Here is a 22,024-nt window from a genome sequence, read left to right on the forward strand (position 1 = left end):
ATAAACTTAGAAAGATAATTACAAAGATAATAGAATAGTAGACCTTGCATTAGTATGAATTTTCTGAAGCGTATGAAATCTGAAACTCAAATGTCTGACATTATTTATCATCTAACTTCAGTCTTTAATGATTTGCCACTAATTTACCAGAAAACCACAATTTTATGAAAAACAGACAAAAATGTGATGCAAAAATATAAAATAGCCACACAATACAGCTGGGAACCTGTCAAAGGGACACTTTATTTTTTAATATTAGTACATGTCCAAGTACTTGCCTTGCCTTTTTTCAGATCCATAAAGCAAGGGGTTGCATTCTATGATTTTATTTCAAACTGCCCATGTTTTTTACCTGATTATAAGCACAAAGCAGTTGTATGTGCTCTGTGTGCATGATGTTTTTGCGGTTCATGTTGATTGTGTCACTTGGTTTGAGTTGGCACACTGTTAACCCAAAAATTTGTAAGCCAGGAAGCCTCATGTCATATAAACCAATATAAACCAATGAAAAAAGATGAATTAAGTAAACTGGGCAACTGATTCTAAATTATTGACATAGGAAATACTTTTCATCCTGTTAAAGAATAAGAGGTGTGTGATATGAATTGCCTTTCACTGAGTACTAAACCAAGTACAAGAACATCCCTTTAGTTTCTTGGATCCCAGCACAATGGCACACTCAACCACCATATATTTCAATTTTGTCTAGCTATGGGAGAAAAAAAGCTTCTGCAAAAATCACACCAGCAAATTGGAATGGTCTGCTAACTGAGCTTAGAAGAGAAACAAATTACAATTTCAGGGAAAAATCTGGAATACCTCAAACAAACTTTGACCCATGGTTTATTAACAAATGGGAAAAGGTTTCACTCCATCCTCTTCACCAAACAAAAACCCAACTATTTCTCATCCTTAACTACCACTAAAATATGCCCATAGTAAATATGTATGTAGTGCACAAAATCTTGTAAATATACACTATCCATTATAAATCCTCTATTTGACTATAGTGTCAACTTACTCTGGTATGATAAATATCATTAGATTAGCTAGCACTGGTACTGAATAGGGTTAAAGGGTAGCAAATAATTATTAGCAATGAAATAAACTATGCACTTGAATTACTGTTGGAGAATTGCAGTCACCACTGCTCTCACTAACTATAGTCAAGCACTGGTGTGTTACAACAGCTATACTCTACAAAATGTTAAGACACATACATTTATGTTGCACTGCCTGTAATACCTGTTTCCTATATGTACCTACTTCTGTGCCAAACCATAGCTAGCTTGAAAGGGTCCTCAGATTAGCCTGTCTACTCAATTAATAAACAAAAGCAAATAAATAAATATTTTACTTTCTCCATTATTCACTAACATTTCTTTGCATACTGTCATTATTCTCGGAAGACTAGCGTATCAGAACAGGGTTGCCAGTTCATTCCTGATAAGAGGTACTTGTTAAGTAGATGAGCATTACTTGTAATGGAACCTAATTAAGTATCTAAGATGGGCATTAGTTTACTGGTTGCTGTTTGATCCCTGCAGTATTTAAACTAGTCTTCTAATTTCCTTACTTAATATACAAGAATATAGTTAGCAATAGAGTGTTTGTTATTTTCTTGTTAGTCACAAGAGTTATGCATGCTTGAATTCCTTGACTGCTGATTTTAATAGGACCCTTTTTTATTTATCCGTACGATATCTAGACCAAGGCAGTGCACTTTACCCATGACAAATTTGTACAGTGACATTATTAATAAAAACGTTACATCTTCTTTTCCTTAAATAATATCATTGCATAATATAGCCACACTTCACAGTGCCTCAGCTTTTAAATCCATAAGGCAAATGCAAACCTCATTCATATATTTAAATTAAATAATTTAATGTATACATACCACCTGTATCAAGAAGAAAACTCTCTGTACTCTTCTCACTCTGTTAAGTTCTAACTTCTTTTCTTTCTTCTTCTCTTCTTTCCTCAGTTCTTCTCTTCTGTTCTTCAGCACAGGCTGCACAGCTGATAAAATATTTAGTCCGCCCCAAAAAAAAAAAAAAAATTTAAATCCAATGGCAAATTTAAAATTATTAATAAAATAATCCACAACTGACTACTGTTTGAATTGATTCTCGCTCTTTTCCCAGCACATAAAGCCCGGGAAGAGAGCGACAACCAATCAGCAGCATTTAGCCCAGCAAGCATGTCATGACGTGCCTGCGGACGTCGCAGTCCGAGCCCCTTCCAATTCTATGCGGTTTGGAACCGCATAAACTGCTGGGCATCACAATGATGCCTTCATTGCTCCTCCGGGCTGCAATGAAAACAAAAAAAACAAAAAAAGCTGTTTAAAACCATGGTTAAAGTGCGCAATGCGCATGCGCGTACTTCCGATTCGCGGACTCGAAATTTGATTTTAAAGTACAAAAAAAAGGTATTTTTTTTTTTTTTTACATTATTTATAAAACATAAACAATTACTACTATTTAGCTGTGGGGGCTGCAGTCCGGCAGTCCGATGCCATGAGCCGCACCTGTCCCTACATGATGTGTGTGTGTGTGTGTGTGTGTGTGTGTGTGTGTGTGTGTGTGTGTGTGTGTGCTCGTGTGTGTGTGCGTGTGTGTGTGTGTGTGTGTGTGTGTGTGCGTGTGTGTGTGTGTGTGTGTGGGTTTGTTTAAATGCATGATTTCCAATCAATGTTCTCATTTTTATCAGCCTTGGCCTGTTTCTTTTATTCAGTTTGACCAAATGAGCTTTGATCATATAGTTGTGACAAAATGTTGCCCATATGTTTACTGGAAATCAGCCAAACCATAGGCTTACACATTTAAGTCTTAATCATCTAAAGGCACCCAAACATCAACAAAAATGGAGCAGTTCCTCAAGACTTTCCTTAATACACTAAGAAATGCTAAGAATGAATCATACTTTAAAAAGCCCTAAGGCTGTTCTATCCTACAAATACCTTTTCCCATACATGTGGGGTCATATAACTCAGATAATATCACAGAAAATACAATAGCTGCTCAAATGTAAACTTCTGAGCCAAAATTGTGAATAACAGATTATCTATTATCCTGGGCTTGTCTTTCACTCTTGTCTCTCTTATTATCTGACACTGCATTGAGTCAGCTATTATGATAGTAACGCTAATCAAATGTGATGACAGCCAAGTTTCATATCTGGAAATTACTTAATGTCACTGCAGTATTAATGTATGTAACAGTTACGGGCACTGTTTGCAGACTTTGCATATTATGATGATGTGCAACATATTTGATGTGTCTGAGTATCAAAATACCATTCTAAACTGACAGAATTTTGTCTCATTTACTTATACATAGTATAGTGTCTGAATAGTTGTATATGTAAAATTGCTTCAAATATTGTTATACTTGTATATTCTTATATTTGTTTCTCTTATATAGCATATGCTACTTTGATCTTTTATTCCCAGGTCCTCCATTTAAATGGACAATACCCCGTAGGGCCACCACGGTAAAAAACGCAATCAAGCAAACAAATAAAGCTATAGATATAGCTTATATGTCACTAATAATTCCGAAACTACATTGTATCAGGACCATCTGGACAAGCTAAATTTAGACAGACTAACTGCCAACAGAAATAAATTGAAGAAGTTGTCAGTTATACTTTCATATTCTCAAGCATGTCTTCCCTTTTTACTTGGGAATATTTTTCTCCTTTAATACTAACTCTGGTAGAGAGATATGGGTGCTCAAGTAAAATGCTGGTATTCTGCAGCTATGAACTAACCTAGGATCTAGTTAAACCTGGTTGATGTAGAGCTGGGGAGGGGATGGTTAGGTAAGTTACTTTTGAAAATTCCCTGTAGTCCTCTCCAGGGCAGGTGGAGATTTTCCAACCCTACATTTAATGACATCTGGTAATGGCTAGGTGGATTGTGTTGGAAGGGTTTTTGCTTTTACTGATGCCAGAAGAAAATTAAACATGGAGTTGCTGGCTACTGAGACTTGTCTGCATATATCAACTGGACCCAAGCTGATTTAAGTATATTTTTCTGCGCTTATTTAAGATTTGAGCCAGTAAATATTGTGTGTCTTTGATTCAGTAAATATTGTGTCTCTGTCTCTCTGCAGTTAGCCATCTGAGCTCACTGAAAGTTGTTAGACTGCTTTGAAATTCCTTTGTTAGTCTTAGTTAGCTCAGGGGTTTCTGCTAGCATTAAAATCTGTGTTGGTTACATTTCTAGTAATCATTTTAAATCGAGTTGCTGGCTACTGAGACTTGTCTGCATATATCAACTGGACACAAGCTGATTTAAGTATATTTTTCTGCACTTATTTAAGATTTGAGTCAGTAAATATTGTGTGTCTTTGATTCAGTAAATATTGTGTCTATGTCTCTCTGCAGTTAGTTCCCCCCTCCCCTGCCTGTTTCTTGTTGTGGTGTTAATCTTGGTGGCTTTGGAATTGCCTGCCCCTGCTGTAAATCTCTTTTTGCACACTCCTCCTGGACCCATCTCATTTGCTCACTCAACTGAGTACAGTGAGATCATATTTTGATTTTGGATACTCCTACCAGTCCCATCTCCTCTGTGGTGGACAGAGAGAGCACTTGGGAAGGGCATTCCCCTATAGTATCTTAATCTGCTCTGTTTCCTCCATCTCAAAATAAATAAATAAATAAATTTGCACTTCATCTGCCTTACTGTTTTTGTGCTTCTTCCTACTTTATTACCTTATTTTGCTTTTGCCTTTTCTTAAAAGTACTCAGTTGAATTTATTCTGCTGCCTTTATTACTGCTTGTTAGTAGCCTGATTAAATTGTAACTGTTATTCTAAGGCCCTTGGTTTAAGCACTTGGGCTTCAAACCAGTTGTTTTACATTAGGAAGGTTTGTGGTCTGCACTGTTGTGGCAGGACAGGTAGCGTACATCCTTCTAAGTTGAGAACTGCTGATTGAAGGCTCAGTGTCTGTTATTCTAAAAGTGTATTAGTTCTGGGTTAAGGACCTGGGCTTCAGGCCAGTTATTTTACATTAAGAAGGTTTGTGGTCTGCACTCTTGTGGGAGGAGAGGCTAGATTCTGCCCCTCAGAGCTAGGAATTTCTGGTTAAAGGCTTATTGTGCATGCTTACTTGAACTGTATCTTTCTGAAATCGGTACGCCTTGTATGCTGTAGCATAGACTAGATTCAGGCCGCCTGGATCTAGCTTTGTTTGTATAACTTGTGCACTGATCCAGGCTGTCTTTTTTGGAGAAGGTTTCTCTGTACCCTAGTGGCAGGACTGTGCAGTTAGAACTTGTCTGATTGAAGACTGTTGGAACAGGGCTCAGTTTTAAGCTTTTTAACTGGTTAATTGGGTAAAGTGTTGTTTTGATTGTATCTGCTCTATTTTCTGGAAAGAAATATATATATATACTTGTTTCTCGCCTTTCTGAACTAGTATAGTCCAGTTTTCATGTTATTGCTGAATCCAGGGCTGTGTTACAAGTTTCTGTGTTGCCATAACTTACTTGGATAGAAGGAAGTTTCTCTGTTCACCTGTGAGAGAGGAGAGCTTTGAGCAGGCTGTCTGTCCCTGGAGGAATGGTTTCAGCCCAGAAGTTAGTCGTTTATTGGCCTTTTTTGGCTAAGTTTGATTGTATCTGCTCTATTTTCTGAAAAAAAATATATATACTTGTTTCCCGCCTTTCTGAACTACTATAGTCCAGTTTTCAGGTTATTGCTGAATCCAGGGCTGGGTTACAAGTTACTGTGTTGCCATTACCTTACTTGGATAGAAGGAGGTTTCTCTGTTCACCTGTGAGAGAGGGGAGCTTTGAGCAGCCTATCTGTCCCTGGTGGAGTGGTTACAGCCCAGAAGCTAGTAGTTTATTGGCCATTTTGGGCTAATTTCTATCTCTTTCACTTCCCTGCTGTAAAAACCTCATTTGTACAGTTTTTACACTTTTATTCCACTCAGCAAGTGCCTTCCAGGCATTCTGCAGAGTCTACAGCAGCAGTAAAACAAAAGAGTGACTTTGGAGTGATTAAGTATCACTTTTCTGCTTTTCTTGTTGTCTTAACTAATTCCACCTAAAACACCAGTTTTTTTAGCGAATCTGTGATTTAAAAAGTTTGTTATTGTATACAACTCCACACAGCTCCTCGTCATGTCCTGCAGAGTGATAGAGGCAACAGAGAGACCCAAGAAAGACTTTTCCAGATTTAAGTATTTTTTTCTCTGCGTTTTTGCTCGGACTGCCCTTTCCTGTCTAAAAAGTGAATTTCTAGCTGATCTGTGCTTTAAAAAGTTTAAATTGCATTTGCCTTCTGCTTTTTACAGTTTTTGCACTTGCTTTATATCAATTTAAGTTGTTTTTGTATTGTATAACTGTTGTAGGCTACACACTAAAGTACGCTAGCCTGTTTATAGCATTTACAGTGTTTTCTGTGTGTTTTTCTGCTGTTTCCTGAAAAAAAACAAAAAATCTCTTTTCCCGCATTTGCTGAACTAGATTAGTCCAGATTTCAGGTTTTGCTGAATTCCGGACTATGGTATACTTTCCTGTGTTGTCCATATCCTTACTTGGATAGGAGGAAGCTTCTCTGTTCACCAGTGAGAGTGGGGAGCTTTGAGCAGCCTATCTGTCCCTGGAGGAGTGATCTCAGCCCTGAAACCAGTAGCTTATTGGCTGTTTTGGGTCAATTCCTATCTCTTTCAGTTTCCCTGCTTTAAAACTCGCATTTGCATGGTTTTGCACCAGTATACAACTCCGCACAGCTCCTCGTGGTGTCCTGCAGAGTGATACAGGCAACAGAGAGACCCAAGAGAGACTTTTCCAGATTTAAGTATTTTTTTCACTGTTTTTTTGCTCTGACTGCCTTTTCCCACCTAAAAAGCACATTTCTAACTGATCTGTGCTTTAAAAAGTTTAAATTACATTTGCCTTCTGCTTTTTACAGTTTTTGCACTTGTTTTATATCAATTTAAGTCGTTTTTGTATTGTATAACTGTTGTAGGCTACACACTAAAGTACGCTAGCCTGTTTATAGCATTTACAGTGTTTTCTGTGTGTTTTTCTGCTGTTTCCTGAAAAAAAACAAAAAAAACCCCCAAAAAATATTCTCTTTTCCCGCCTTTGCTGAACTAGATTAGTCCAGATTTCAGGTTTTGCTGAATTCCGGACTGTGGTATAGTTTCCTGTGTTGCCCATATCCTTACATAGATAGGAGGAAGCTTCTCTGCTCACCATTGAGAGTGGGGAGCTTTGAGCAGCCTATCTGTCGCTGGAGGAGTGGTCTCAGCCTTGAAACCAGTAGCTTATTGGCTGTTTTGGGTCAATTCCTATCTCTTTCAGTTTCCCTGCTTTAAAACTCACATTTTCGCAGTTTTGCACCAGTATACAACTCCGCACAGTTTCTCGTGGTATCCTGCAGAGTGATACAGGCAAAAGAGAGACCCAAGAGAGACTTTTCCAGATTTATATATTTTTTTCTCTGTTTTTTTGCTCTGACTGCCTTGTCCCGCCTAAAAATCAAATTTCTAACTGAGCTGTGCTTTAAAAAGTTTAAATTGCATTTGCCTTCTGCTTTTTACAGTTTTTGCACTTGCTTTATATCAATTTAAGTAGTTTTTTTATTGTATAACTGTTGTAGGCTACACACTAAAGTACGCTAGCCTGTTTATAGCATTTACAGTGTTTTCTGTGTGTTTTTCTGCTGTTTCCTGAAAAAAAAACAAAAAAAATATTCTCATTTCCCGCCTTTGCTGAACTAGATTAGTCCAGATTTCAGGTTTTGCTGAATTCCGGACTGTGGTATAGTTTCCTGTGTTGCCCATATCCTTACTTGGATAGGAGAAAGCTTCTCTGTTCACAAGTGAGAGTGGGGAGCTTTGAGCAGCCTATCTGTCCCTGGAGGAGTGGTCTCAGCCTTGAAACCAGTAGCTTATTGGCTGTTTTGGGTCAATTCCTATCTCTTTCAGTTTCCCTGATTTAAAACCCGCATTTGCGTGGTTTTGCACGATTTTGCACATAGCGCAGCATCGGGCAGCACCGCTTAAATGGGCTTAAACTATTCCCGGCTCCACAAAGTCTGCTCTTCACTTTTTCCCTTAGAACTGTTCTAAATCTCAAAGTAAGCACTCTATTTTCATTCTAAAGCCCTGCAGTTGCTCGTATAATTAATCTTATAAGTAAGCACCAATAAACTAAAGCACTACACCCTCTTATACTCTCTTTAAGTACTTGGCTCCCTATTGGTTCTTTTTGATCAGTCAAAAAGTAGTTCCTTATACTATTCTGGCATGTCCAAAAGTCAGTTTTGGGTTTACTCTCCAGTCCATCTGGTGAATCTGGGAATCTTGAGGCAATGTTACAACTGCCTTATGTACACAGACCACCCTCTTCTCCTCCCAACAAGCTCAAATATATGTGATAGATGCAACTATATAGCCAAACTGGAGGCTGAGCTCTCTCAACCCAGTACTGGCACAGTCAGTCAGGATGAGAAGGTAACCACACACACCACAAATCCAGTCTCACATAGACCTATCGCAACAGCAAACCAAACACATAAACACCCTAAAACATACTCGGAGGCTGTAAATAAAAATTTGCCCAAGCAGCAGAGACCTCCAAAGCAGACATCCAAGCAACCGCTACCCCACAACAATACCCACGTATCACATAGTTCACAAAGTCAGTGTGCCACACAGTCACAGCCCTTAAGGCTAAACAACATACCTAATACACTTGTAATAGGTGACTCTGTTGTCAGACACACTGACGTCCCACTCACCAGGCTGAACAAGGAGAAGGTCACTGTAAGCTGCCTGTTGGGTGCCAGGATCCGCCACATAACACAAGCACTCAGGTCACTCCAGAGCAAGTACAAATATGACTCTGTCATTGTCCATGCTGGTGTGAATGACCTGAGACGTACCTCCCTGGACTACATGAAAAGAGACATACAGGAGCTCTCTGATCATGTATCCCAGGCCGGTATGACCCTGACCTTGAGTAGCATCTTACCCTCACCAAGAATGATGCCACAGTATAAAGACAAAATTATCAATTTTAACAATTGGCTAAAGTATTGGTGTCATTCAAAGGGGATCCAGTGTCTGTCAGTCTGGGATGACATGCTCGACAAGCCATGTTGCTTCGCTAGGGATGGCTTACACCTGTCACCCCTGGGCTTTCGAATACTGGCTAAGGCTCTTGCCACCCCCATAGTGCCTTTTTTAGGCAAGGCTCAAAAGACAAACCCACCTCCATAGACAGCACAAGGAAAAAGAAACTAAGGGTAATGCTGCTCAACGCCAGAAGTCTAAACCTCAAGATGCACGCACTCGAGGCTCTCCTCAGTATGGAGAATATTGATATCTGTGCATTAAAAGAAACCTGGTTCAAGGCTCCCGAGAACACCCCAGCACTACCAGGTTATACCTCATACCATGCTTTTTGGCCCTAAAACTTGGACCGAACCACAAAAGGAGGGGGAGTATCCATATTCATCAAAGATACCCACACCTCCAGGTTAGTGGCACTGCACAAAGCATCGGAGACCATCCATGTGCAACTAACAGTGGGCAAAACTGCCTTTCAGTTTGTAGCCTGCTACAGACCACCCTCCCAAACTCAGGTACCCCACTCGGCTTTCCTGAGAACACTGGAGAATATGAAGGTCTCTCCAAACACCATTATATTGGGTGACTTCAACTACCCAAACATAGACTGGGAGCACTACTCAAGCCCCAACACCCTCGCCCAACGGTTCCTAGAATTTATAAACTCAAATGCTATGGAACAACTGGTGACCACTCCCACAAGAGGGGAAAACATATTGGACCTGATCATCACCAACATGGGAACTCTGTGTTCCATACCAGAGGTATACCCCTCATTGGTAAGATCTGACCATAAATTAATCTCACTGGACATCCATATCCCATCCCCACCCCCAGCCAAGGAAACCACGGTGAAGAACTTCTTAAAAGCAAACTTCACACTTCTCAAAACTGAGGTGGAATCCTTCAAAGCCCCTGGGCCAGTGGAAAATACGGCCCAAACCACAGAATCCTTTACAAACACATTCTATGGACACCTACAGGAATGCATGGATTGTGCTATCCCAAATAAAACCAAGACTCACTCCTCCAAAGGCAGGATACCTGTCTGGTGGACCCCAGCCATAAATAAGTTATACAACAGAAGGAGTAAGCTACTACACGATAGAGAAAAAATCCCAAAAAGGGAAGGCATCTCTGATCAGTACTAGCAAGTAACTATGATCCCTCATAAAATCATCTAAGGCCAGCTTTGAAAGAAAAATTGCACAAGACGCTAAAGATAATCACAAGGCCTTCTTTAGTTATGTCAGGAACCTGGGTGGCAACTCTCAGATATGCTCTGAGTTAGTGAAAAATGACAAAAAATACACTGAACCCACAGACATTGCCAACATCCTGGCAGACAGGTTCAGTGCAAACAGAGTGTAGCCTTCCTGACATCACAGATGCACAGGTAAGAGCTGCCCTCTCCAAAGCAAAAAACACAGCATCAATGGGACTGGAAGGTGTCCCGGGCTGCGTCTTACACGAGCTCCAAGAAGAACTGAACCCTCACATAAAGTCACTGTTCAATCTCAGCCTTACTACAGGATATGTACCCAAGGAATGGCGTACAGCAACAGTGGTCCCACTCCACAAAGGTGGTGCCACAACGGACCCCGGAAACTATCACCCTATAAGCCTGACTAGCCTGGTCTGCAAAGCTATGGAGCATATCATCATGGAACTCATAAACAAAGACATTGGGAACCTCCAAATACTGGATCCTACCCAATTCGGCTTTGTTAAGGGCAGATCTTGCCTCTTGAACCTGGTCGACTTCTTTGAAACAGTCACCAAGGCCATAGATGAAGGGAAGATAGTCCACACAGCCTACCTAGACCTCGCAAAAGCCTTCAACACAATACCCCACTCGGGCATCATAAATGAGCTCACCAGCTTAAATATCAACCCCTATGTCACAAGATGGGTTGCAAACTGGCTCAGGGATAGAACCCACATGGTCAGAATTGCAGGTGCCATGTCAGACTCTAAACCAGTTACAAGTGGCGTCCCACAAGGCTCAGTCCTGGGACCTTTCTTGTTCGGTATATATTTCTCTGAGGTACAGGCTAACATGAGAGGACTATGGCTGACCAAGTTTGCAGATGACTGCAAACTGGGTGCCATAATCGACTCACCGACTGACACAACCATCCTCCAAAAGGGTCTCACAGAGATGGATAACTGGTGCCAGAGCCATGGTCTAAAGTTAAATGCCAAAAAGTGTATAGTCATCCCCTTTGGGAAGAACAAAGTGCCCACAAATTATAGGTGGTAATCCATTAAGTACGGAAGAAGTAATTAGGGATTTGGGTACCCAAGTAGATAGCAATCTCTCCTTTGACAATCACGTTGCCAAAGTGGTTAGAAAGACCTTCTATATAGCCCACCTTATCACAAAAGGGTTCACATCTACATCAAGAGAGGTCATTGTGCCCCTCTACTCATCACTCATCAGTTCCATAATTGAATACAATGCCCCATTTGGGATGTACCTTACCTGACACCTGCAGCAACTGGAAAGACCCCAAAAGTACCTCACCAAGAGGATCAAGGGACTCAAACAGATGCCCTACGCAGTTAGGCTAAAGAAACTCCAGCTCTACTCAGTTGCTTACTGCCTACTCAGAGGCGATCTGTGCTTGACGTATAAAGCCATGTCCAGCCCAGAATTAATGGACATGCTCCACCTCAGGAAATCCAAATCCCTTAGAGCTACACGCTCCAGGGACTTAAACCTCAGCACAGAAATAAATAGGACATGCTGGAGGGACAGATTCATATCCCAGAGACTCCCCTCACTCTGGAACAAAATTCCAATCCATGTTAGGCAGAGCCCCTCAATGACCCTCTTCAAGAGAAATCTTGACGAGTGGATGGGAGATCGTAGGTTTACCCCTGGAATCTCTTCTGTGTCTCTACTAGACAGAGGCACAGCAAACTAACCTTAAAATGGCTATCTTCTGTGACCTACTATACAGAGGCACAGTCAACTAATCTAAAAGGGTGGTGAAAGCCAAACACACTCTGGCTAGGCTTATAAATGCCCTAGGGAAGATAGCCTAGTATCAACCTATGAACCTATATAATGTGATGTCTCTGCCTGCTGTGACTCTTTGTATCGGTTATTATGTTGTCTTGATATATTTTAACTTTTGTTTTTTCTGAGTTTACTTTGGTGTTTTTTTTATTTCATGTAAAATAAAATAAATTGCATTATATTTATCCATCTAATAGGATCACAGGATCTACAAGGCATACCAGTGCAAGGACCATTGAAGCCTTGCTAGTATGTGCACTCCTATGGCATCTTCTGCCTCCAGGAGGACAAAAGAAGATGGGCCTGGGGGAATTTGTACCCATTCAGCTGTCAAGATTCACCTTAAAGGCAAGGGCTTCAGTTTATTTAACCACATACATGTGAACAAGCATTTTTTCATTTCCTTATACCTCCTTACTCTCCCTTCTTCATTTACTTCCTTACTGCTATTTAATTATCTTCCCTGACTTTCTCTCTAAATATACCATAAGCCTGTTTTCCCTCACTTCATATTGCAATTCCTATTTGTATTAGACTGACTTATTTAATTTTTAAACAAACGGTTTAACATTTCTCTAAATATTTAATGATTGTCATATACCTTATATCGATTCTTAACCAATGCTTTTATAGTATGTCTAATTTGTTATAATTATTTAAACTGCAGATGTTTTGTTTCATTTCTGAAGATTGTAAAATTATTGTTCTTTAAATGTTTTTTAATAATTTGGAGCTTTTCTTCCGGGCCTCCACTGAAAATGGGCTTCTACCCAGTCAGACGCCAATAAATAAATAAATAAATGTAGTTTGATCCAGATATGAGCTATGTGTTACGAGCTGAATCTATCATGTCTGTATGTGCTGTTTATGGGGTGAACATTTAAATTCTCATTATAGGTGTTTGTGGTGCCATTAGTTTTGGGAGGGGTGTAAGGTGATCAAGGATGGCATGATTCTTCATGGCCCTTTACATTAAACATAAATCACCATGGAGGAGTGTATAAAGTACAGTGTGTGGTTTCATCACAAATCATTTATACTTTGCTGTTGTGGTTCTTATGTTTTACATATGATATTGGTGTTTAGAAAAATGACTTCTTACATTTAGCACTGCCAGTAACTGTCCTGTAAATTACAAATATCTGTATTAAAGTTGTAAGTACACTTTGCATGATCTCCTGACCTTGAAGTAGATTTCTTAAGGCTGTTATCCTCAGTCCCATTTCCTCTCTTCTTCAAGGATCAGAAGCAGCCTTGGTTATTGGATCATTGTTGGTGAACCCGCCTCTGGTACCTTATGTCTACCTTCAGTTTCATCTGACCCGCCCAACAGTATCTAATGTTTAAAGGAACAATAGCATTACCTCAGCTTTCTAGCTCATATCTTTTACTTTTAAGAATGCTTTTTTTTTCTAACCCTGCTATTAGTTTCACATCTGCATCTGCACTGTAATACTTTGTTGGTGTTGTGTCTTTCGGCTTTTCCCAGTTAGGGGTTGCCACAGCGGAACTCCGGTCCGCTAATGATTGGCAGTAGATTTTACATGCCGAGTTGCCAGCTCTGACGCACAACCTTCAATGAAAGTACGCCCATTCACGCATGTCTCCACACAGAAGATGCTCTAGCTGAGAATCGAACAGGACAACGTCTTACTGTGAGGTGACAACGCTACCGCAGTACCACCACCACAGTTCTCTGATATTCCTGTAAATCCTTTGCCTACTGCATGCTGTTCTTCTCATTGGTAGGTTGTCTGGGTAGACAATATGTTTACCATTACATTTTTACAGCAGTTTAATGCTAAATCTATTACTACATTTATATCTGGGGTGGTTATGGAATCAGTATATGTGCTGCATTAGTTTTTACATTCCATGTGCTAATAATCTGTTGACTCATATTTCTGATGTAATGACTTTCTGTTTTATTTTGCAATGCCAGATACTGTAGTGTCTGCATTTTTGTCTGTTGTATTTTAGATAGTGAATATAAAAAAATCAGCACTGTGTCAATGACATATTCCTGGTTTTAAAATAATCTGTTGATTAATCATTCAACAAACAAAATGTTAATATTCACTTTTGTAGCAACTGTTAAAGGTATGATATAATGTGCACAATGGAGACAGAAAATGCCATGAAGATAGGGATAGAAGAAATGATCCAGTGTTTTTTTTTGGAGGGGGTCTCTTTTTTTGGATAGAACTCTTTCCCCAAGTGAGAGCCAAACAATCCTGAAAGCATATAGTATATACTCCTGCATATAATGCAAAACAAAACATAAATAAACAAATGAATAAATAAAAACACTTATCTGAGTACCTTGACTTCATAAGCTACAATTTCTGTTTCACTGAGGAAAAATATTGTACATGTTCATTCACTTTTGGAAACTCCTGGGTTCTGGCTAGTGTGATTCTCAATCTGGAAATATATCGCTGATTGATAAGTATATTTCTGGACATTTTAACCTTTCAGAGTTCTGCATTGTCTGTTGGAAACTCCTGGGTTCTGGCTAGTGTGATTCTCAAACAATCTGGAAATCTATCGCTGATTGATAAGTATGTTTCTTGGCATTTTAACATTTCAGAGTTCTGCATTGTCTTACTTTTGCCTGACTGAATTGTTTTACATATTTTCCAGCATTGTTTTCTGTTCTCATCTGTCCTAAAACTGCTTACCTCCTATTTCTGAGGTGGAGTTTATAAAACTGGTCTGACAGCTTCTGTGCTATCTGATTGCTTCAAGGCTTGCTGATTTAAAAAAGGTTCTGTTTGTAAATTCATGCATTCACTTTTGGAAATTCCTGGGTTCTGGCTAGTGTGATTCTCAAACAATCTGGAAATATATCGCTGATTGATAAATATATTTCTTGGCATTTTAACCTTTCAGAGTTCTGCATTGTCTTAATTTTGCCTGACTGAATTGATTTACATATTTTCTGGCATTGTTTTCTGTTCACATCTGTCCTGAAATTGTTTTCCTCCTCCCCCACCCTATTCTTGTGGTGTTGTTATAGTTGGTGGCTTTGCAGTTCCCCACCCCTACTGTAAATTTGATCTGGGACACCATTCCCAGTCCGGTGTTCACTCTACTTAATACAGAGAGAACATTTGAGAAGGCCAACCCACTTAGGTTCTTAACTTCCGCTCCTCCTTCCTCTCTTCCTCTCTACTTGCACTTTACTAAAAAAAAAAAAAAAAAAATTTGCACTTTATTTTGCTTTTGCCTCTTCTTAAAAGTACTCAGTTGTATTTATTCTGCTGCATTTATTACTGCTTGGTAGTAGCCTGATTAAATTGTAACTGTTATTGTAAGCCTTTTGGTTTAAGCACTTGGGCTTCAAACCAGTTGTTTTACATTGAGAAGGTTTGTGGTCGGCACTGTTATGGCAGGACAGGTAGCTTACATCTCTCTAAATTAGGAATTACTGATTGAAGGCTCAGTGTCTCTTATTCTAAAAGTGTATTAGTTCTGGTTTATGCACTCAGGCTTCGGGCCACTTATTTTACATTAAGATGGTGTGGTCTGCACTCTTGTGGGAGGAGAGGGTAGATTCTGCCTTTCTGAGCTGGGAAGTTCTGGTTAAAGGATTATTTTGGCTGCTTATTTGAACTGCTTCTTTCTGAAATTAGTGTACCTTGTTTGCTGTAGCATAGACTAGATTCAGGCATCCTGAATCTGGCTTTGTTTGAATAACTTGAGCATTAATCCAGGCCATCTTTTTTGGAAAAGGTTCCCTTGCACCCTGGTGGCAGGAGTGTGCAGTTAGAATTTGTCTGATTGAAGACTGCTGGAACAGGGCTCAGTTTTGAGCTTTTTTACTGCTTAACTGGGTAATTTGTTTAAATCAGTTTGCTCGTTTTCTATTGTTATATAAAAAACATTGCACTTTATTCATCTGCTTTTACTGTATTTGTTTCTTCCTACTTCATTGCATTTATTCTGCTGCATTTATTACTGCTTGTTAGTAGCATGACTAAATTGTAACTGTTATTCTAACCCCTTGGTTGAGGCACTTGGGGTTCAGACCAGTTGTTTTACATTAAGAGGGTTTGTGGTCTGCACTGTCGTGGCCGGACAGGTAGCTTACATCCTTCTAAGTTGGGAGTTGCTGATTGAAGGCTTAGTGTCTGTTATTCTAAGAGTGTATTAGTTCTGGTTTAAGCACTTGGGCTTTGGGCCAGTTATTTTACATTAAGAAGGTGTGGTCTGCACTCTTGTGGGAGGAGAGGGTAGATTCTGCCCTTCTGAGCTGGGAGTTTCTGGTTAAAGGCTTATTGTGCCTGCTTATTTGAACTGTTTCTTTCTGAAATTGGTAAGCCTTGTTTGCTGTAGCACAGACTAAATTCAGACCTGCTGAATCTAGCTTTGTTTGTATAACTTGAGCACTAATCCAGACCATCTTTTTTTGGAAAAGGTTCCCCTGCACCCTAGTGGCAGGAGTGTACAGTTAGAACTTGTCTGAGCGAAGACTGCTGGAATGGGGCTCAGCTTTTAGCTTTTTATTGCTTAATTTGTTTAATCAGTTTGCTCATTTGCTACTGTTATATAAAAAAATACACTTTATGCATTGCCGCTTAGCTAGGGTTAAATTATTCCTGGCACCATAAAGTCTGCTCTTCAAATTTTCCCTTAGAACTAGCCATTTTTTTTTAGTTTTAGCACTCAAATCTGTTTCTTTGAGCTCAGCACTTGTTCAGAACTCTTTGTAAGCACTAAATAAGCTACAAATTACTACAGCACTCAACTTTCCCCACTTGTCTAGAGGAAAACAGTTTTTAGTACTTAATAAATAAGCACCTATCCAGGCATGTCTAAGGGCAGCTCCCGGTGTTTTCTCCTGTCTATCTGATGAATCTGGGCATTTTGTGGCAATGCAGCAATTAACTCATGTACACAGACAACCCTCTCCTCCTACCACCCAACACTGCAGCCTGTGAGAGATGCACTTATATAGCCAAACTGGAAGCAAAGCTCTCTTCACCCAAGAGTGGACTAGACAGTCAAGAGGAGAAGGTAAATTCTTGCCCCACACCACACTCATCACGTAGTCCCTCAAAACCTACACAACCAAAACACACACCTACATTTGCGGTGGCTCTCAATAAAAATTTGCTCAAGCAATAGAGACCTCCAAAGCAGAAACGCATGCAACCTCCACCCCCCAACACAACCCAAATGATGCATAGCTCACAAACTCAGTATACCACTCAACCACAGCCCATAAAGCATAACAACATACCCAACACTCTAGTCATAGGTGACTCTATAGTCAGCACACTGATGTTCCACTCACCAGGCTAAACAATGACAAAGTTACTGTCAACTGCATGTCGGGTGCCAGGATCTGCCACATACTGCATGCACTCAGGTCACTCCACAACAAGTACAGATATGACTCTGTCATTGTCCATGTTGGTGTGAATGACCTGAGATGTACCTCCCTGGACTACATGAAAAGAGACATGGAGGAGATCTCTGATCTTGTAGCCCAGGCAGGTATGACCCTAGCCCTGAGTAGCATCCTGCCATCACCCAGAATGATACCACAGTGCAAGTACAAAATGATTGACTTCAACAATTGGCTAAGCTTCTGGTGTCATTCTAAGGGGATCCAGTATCTGTCTGCCTGGGATGACATGATCAACAGACCATGATGCTTTGCCAGAGATGGCCTGTACCTGTCTCCCTTGGGAGTCCAGATATTGGCTAAGGCTCTTGTCACCACTATAGTGCTTTCTTTAAGCAAGGTTCAAATGACAAATTCACCACCATAACAGGTACAAGCAAGCAAAATCTGAGGGTAATGCTACTCAATGCCAGAAGTCTATACCTCAAAAATGCATTCACTTGAGACACTCCTTAAAATGGAGAACATCGACATCTGTGCAGTGACAGAGACCTGGTTCGAGGCTCCAGAGAGCACCCCTGCATCACCAGACTATAATTTATACCACATCTTTCGGCCGCCTAACCTGGACCAAAACACTAAAGGTAGAGGAGTATCCAAATTCATTAAGGATATCCACACCTCCAGACTTGTTGCTCAGCATAATGCATCCGAGATTATCCAAGTGCAACTAACTCTGGGCAAGACCGCAATCCAAATTATAACTTGCTACAGATCCCCCACCATGCTCCAGGATTCCAACTCCTCATTTCTTGATACACTGGAAAATATTAGGGTACAACCCAACACCCTAATAATGGGTGATTTCAACTAACCCACCATTAACTGTGAAAACTACTCATGCACCAACTCTTTTGCTCAACGTTTTCTGGAATTCATAAATTCGAACACCTTGGATCAACTTATCCACACCCCCACCAGGGGCAGCAATATCCTAGACCTGGTCATTACCAACATGGGCGACTGGTGTTCCACACCTGAAGTCAATGCCTCATTGGTCCGATCATAAGGTCAATTCCTCATTGGTCAGATCTGACCACAAGCGAATCAGCCTATACATCCACATCCCACCCCCACTCCCCATTAGGGAAACTGCTGTAAAAAATTTCTCCAAAGCCAACTTCACGCTTCTTAAGACAGAAGTGGCAAACTTCACAACACCCATGCAGACAGACAATGGAGGTACGACTGCTGAATCCTACACAAATGCACTTTATAAGCACTTACACAAGTGCATGGATCATGCTACCCCAACAGAACCAAGATGCTATCCTCCAAAAAAAGGAAGCCAATCTGGTGGTCCCCTGCCATAAGCAAACTCTACAACAGAGGAAAGAAACTGTTGCAAAAAAGAGTAAAATCCCATGCCTGGAAGAACTCCCTGGTCAGCCTCAATAAGAAGCTGAGATCCCTCATAAAATCCTCCAAAGCTAGTTATGAAAACAAAATCGCCACTGATTCTAAAGACAGCCACAAAGCATTCTATAGCTATGTCAAGAATCTCAATGGCAACACTCAGATCTGCTCTGAGTTACAGCACAATGGCACTAAAGATACAGAACCAACTGATATTGCCAACATTCTGGTAGATAGGTTCAGTGCAAACTTTACCCCCCATCACCCCTAAAGGGCCCATCTCTATACCAGAAGAATGCAAAGTTCCTGTAATCACAGCTGCACAGGTAAAAAGCACACTTTCCAAAGCCAAGAACACAGCATCCATGGGACCTGACAACATCCCAGGCTGTGTTCTACATGAACTACAGAGTTAACTGGCACCCCACCTAAGCACCATGTTCAATCATAGCCTCATGTCAGGCTTTGTGCCCACTGAATGGTGCACAGTAATGGTTATCCCACTCCACAAAGGGGGAGCCACCACGGACCCCAGGAACTACCGCCCCATTAGCCTAATGAGCCTGGTCTGCAAGGCCATGGAAAGTATCATCATGGCACTTATAAAGAAAGACATTGGTAATCTCCAAATTCTGGACCCCACCCAGTTTGGGTTTGTACAAGGTAGATCATGTCTCCTAAACCTGACTGACTTCTTTGAAGCAGTCACCAAAGCCGTAGACGAGGGTAAGGTGGTTCACACAGCCTATCTAGATCTCACCAAGGCTTTTGACACCATCCCCCACTTTGGAATTATAGATAAACTCACTAAACTAGGTATAAATCCCTATGTCACAAGATGGGTTGCCAACTGGCTCACTGACAGAACCCACACTGTGAAAGCAGCAGACTCCATATCCGACTTCAGACCAGTGACAAGTGGAGTACCACAGGATTAAGTCCTGGGTCCTCTCCTGTTTGGTATCTACTTTTCTGAAGTACAGGCTAACACAGAAGGTCTTTGGCTAATGAGGTTCACAGATGACTGCAAACTAGAAGCCATAATTGAAACTCCTAATGATGTGGACATCCTACAAAAGGGCCTCACTGAGACAGATGCCTGGTGTCAAAGCCATGGCCTCAAACTCAATGCCAAAAAGTACATTGTCATCCCCTTTGGTAAAAACTCTGTACACATGAGCTACCACATAGGTGGTAGTCTACTTAACATAGAAAGTGCGATAAGAGACCTTGGGACACAGGTGGAGAGTAGTCTTTCCTTTGATAATCACATCTCCACAGTAGTCAGGAAATTCTTCTACATGGCACACCTCATCACAAAAGGTTTCTCATCCAGGAAAAAAAGAGGTCATTGTTCCCCTCTACTCGTCACTCATTAGACCCATTATAGAGTACAACGCCCCTTTTGGTATGTACCTCACAAGACATCTACAACAACTGGAAAGGCCACAGAAATACCTCACAATGAGGATTACTGGCCTCAAACATATGCCCTATGCAGACAGTCTCAAAAAACTCCAGCTTTACTCCATTGCACATCACCTACTCAGAGGCGATCTCTGCCTAACATACAAAGCTATGTCAAACCCAGAGCTGTTGGACATGCTCCACTTAATGAAATCCCAATCCCTCTGAGCTACACGCTCTAGGGACCTAAACCTTGTCACTACAATAAACAGAACATGCTGGAGGGATAGATTCCTGTCCCAGAGACTTCCCATACTCTGGAGAAAACTACCTATCTACATCAAACAAAGCTCCTCATTAGCACTCTTCAAGAAAAATCTTGATGATTGGATGGGAAATAGGAAATTCACCTCGGGGATCACCTCTGTGGCTCTGCTCGACTGGGGCACAGGAGAATAATTTTCCTGGGTGGCAAATGCCAGGGTACCTTTTTGGCTAGGCTTGTATAGGCCCTAGGGCTGATAGCCTAGTATCTACCTATGAATCTATTACCTGAGCAGTCTAAATGGACAATAATACAAATGTATTCTCCTCCACAAACAAATTTTTATTTTCATAAGTAGATATCATACAGCCAGAAAAACAAGATAACAAATGTATTAAAATTTTTGCATGTATTGTAAAGCAAAGATAAAGCAGAAAACAGGTTTAACAACTTTCCTCTCTCAGTTTTAACATAAGCCATATTTTATCAATAAATGGTATGGTCAACTATGTTTATAACTGTCTAGCAATTGTTTTAAATGTTTCCAGTCTTCAAAAATCTTCTTTCTCTTACTTAACCTAATTGAAGTAATTGAAACTAGCTAGATAACGTTTGAAGAATGTAAATACATTATCCTTAGGGACTGCAACAATTAATGGTAAAGCTTTATTCTGTCTTATTGATGCCATTTCTGTCTTCAGGAACTAAAAATAAAGGATGTTTTTCTCTTGATTAGGAGTTTGTTAGTGTTTGCCTTTGTAATGTGTAAGTGGTGTTTAAAAGTAAGTTGTCAGTCAAGTCAAGTTTCAAGACAATGACAAACACTAGACCATGCATCTAGAATGTTATTAAGAAGCATTTGCTGGTTGAGAGGACTGTGGAATGTTCTTGTCCTGTGCCAAAGACCATGGCAAGAATTGTTTGATATTGGTAAAGAGGTTCATTAGCATAAGACAGTTAAAGAGCTGTGACAGGTCTTTTTCTGTGATTTGAGTGAGCTGGGAAATTAATCAGATCTGTAACTAACTGTATCATCAGCATACAATATGAGACAGGTAGATGTGGTAAATCTGTGGGGAGTTTATTTATAAAGACAGAAAATAATAATGGTGATAAAATGAGGCCTTGAAGTATACCTTTGGAGGTTATAGATGTGGGAATATTTAAGAACTTATTTTTTTATTTTGAAGCTTCTCTTAGATAGAAAGTTTTGAAACTACTTTAGAGTTATACTCATGCCAATGAGTGATTTGAGCCAGAAATTATGTTTAACTAAGTCAAAGGTTTTGATAAGGTCATTGTATACTGAACCAGTTAGGTAGTTAAAAAGGTTTACTATCAATATGTAGAAAAAGTTTCCACTTTTTGATCAAATTCATTATGTGAATTTGGTAATACAGAATTACCAAAATGTCAGAAATGGTAACCACGGAATCAACATTCGATCACTGGAAGTTCC

Source organism: Protopterus annectens, chromosome 13.part0 (genome assembly GCF_019279795.1).
Source record: "Protopterus annectens isolate FY-2018-M chromosome 13.part0, PAN1.0, whole genome shotgun sequence".
Lineage (NCBI taxonomy): Eukaryota > Metazoa > Chordata > Ceratodontiformes > Protopteridae > Protopterus > Protopterus annectens.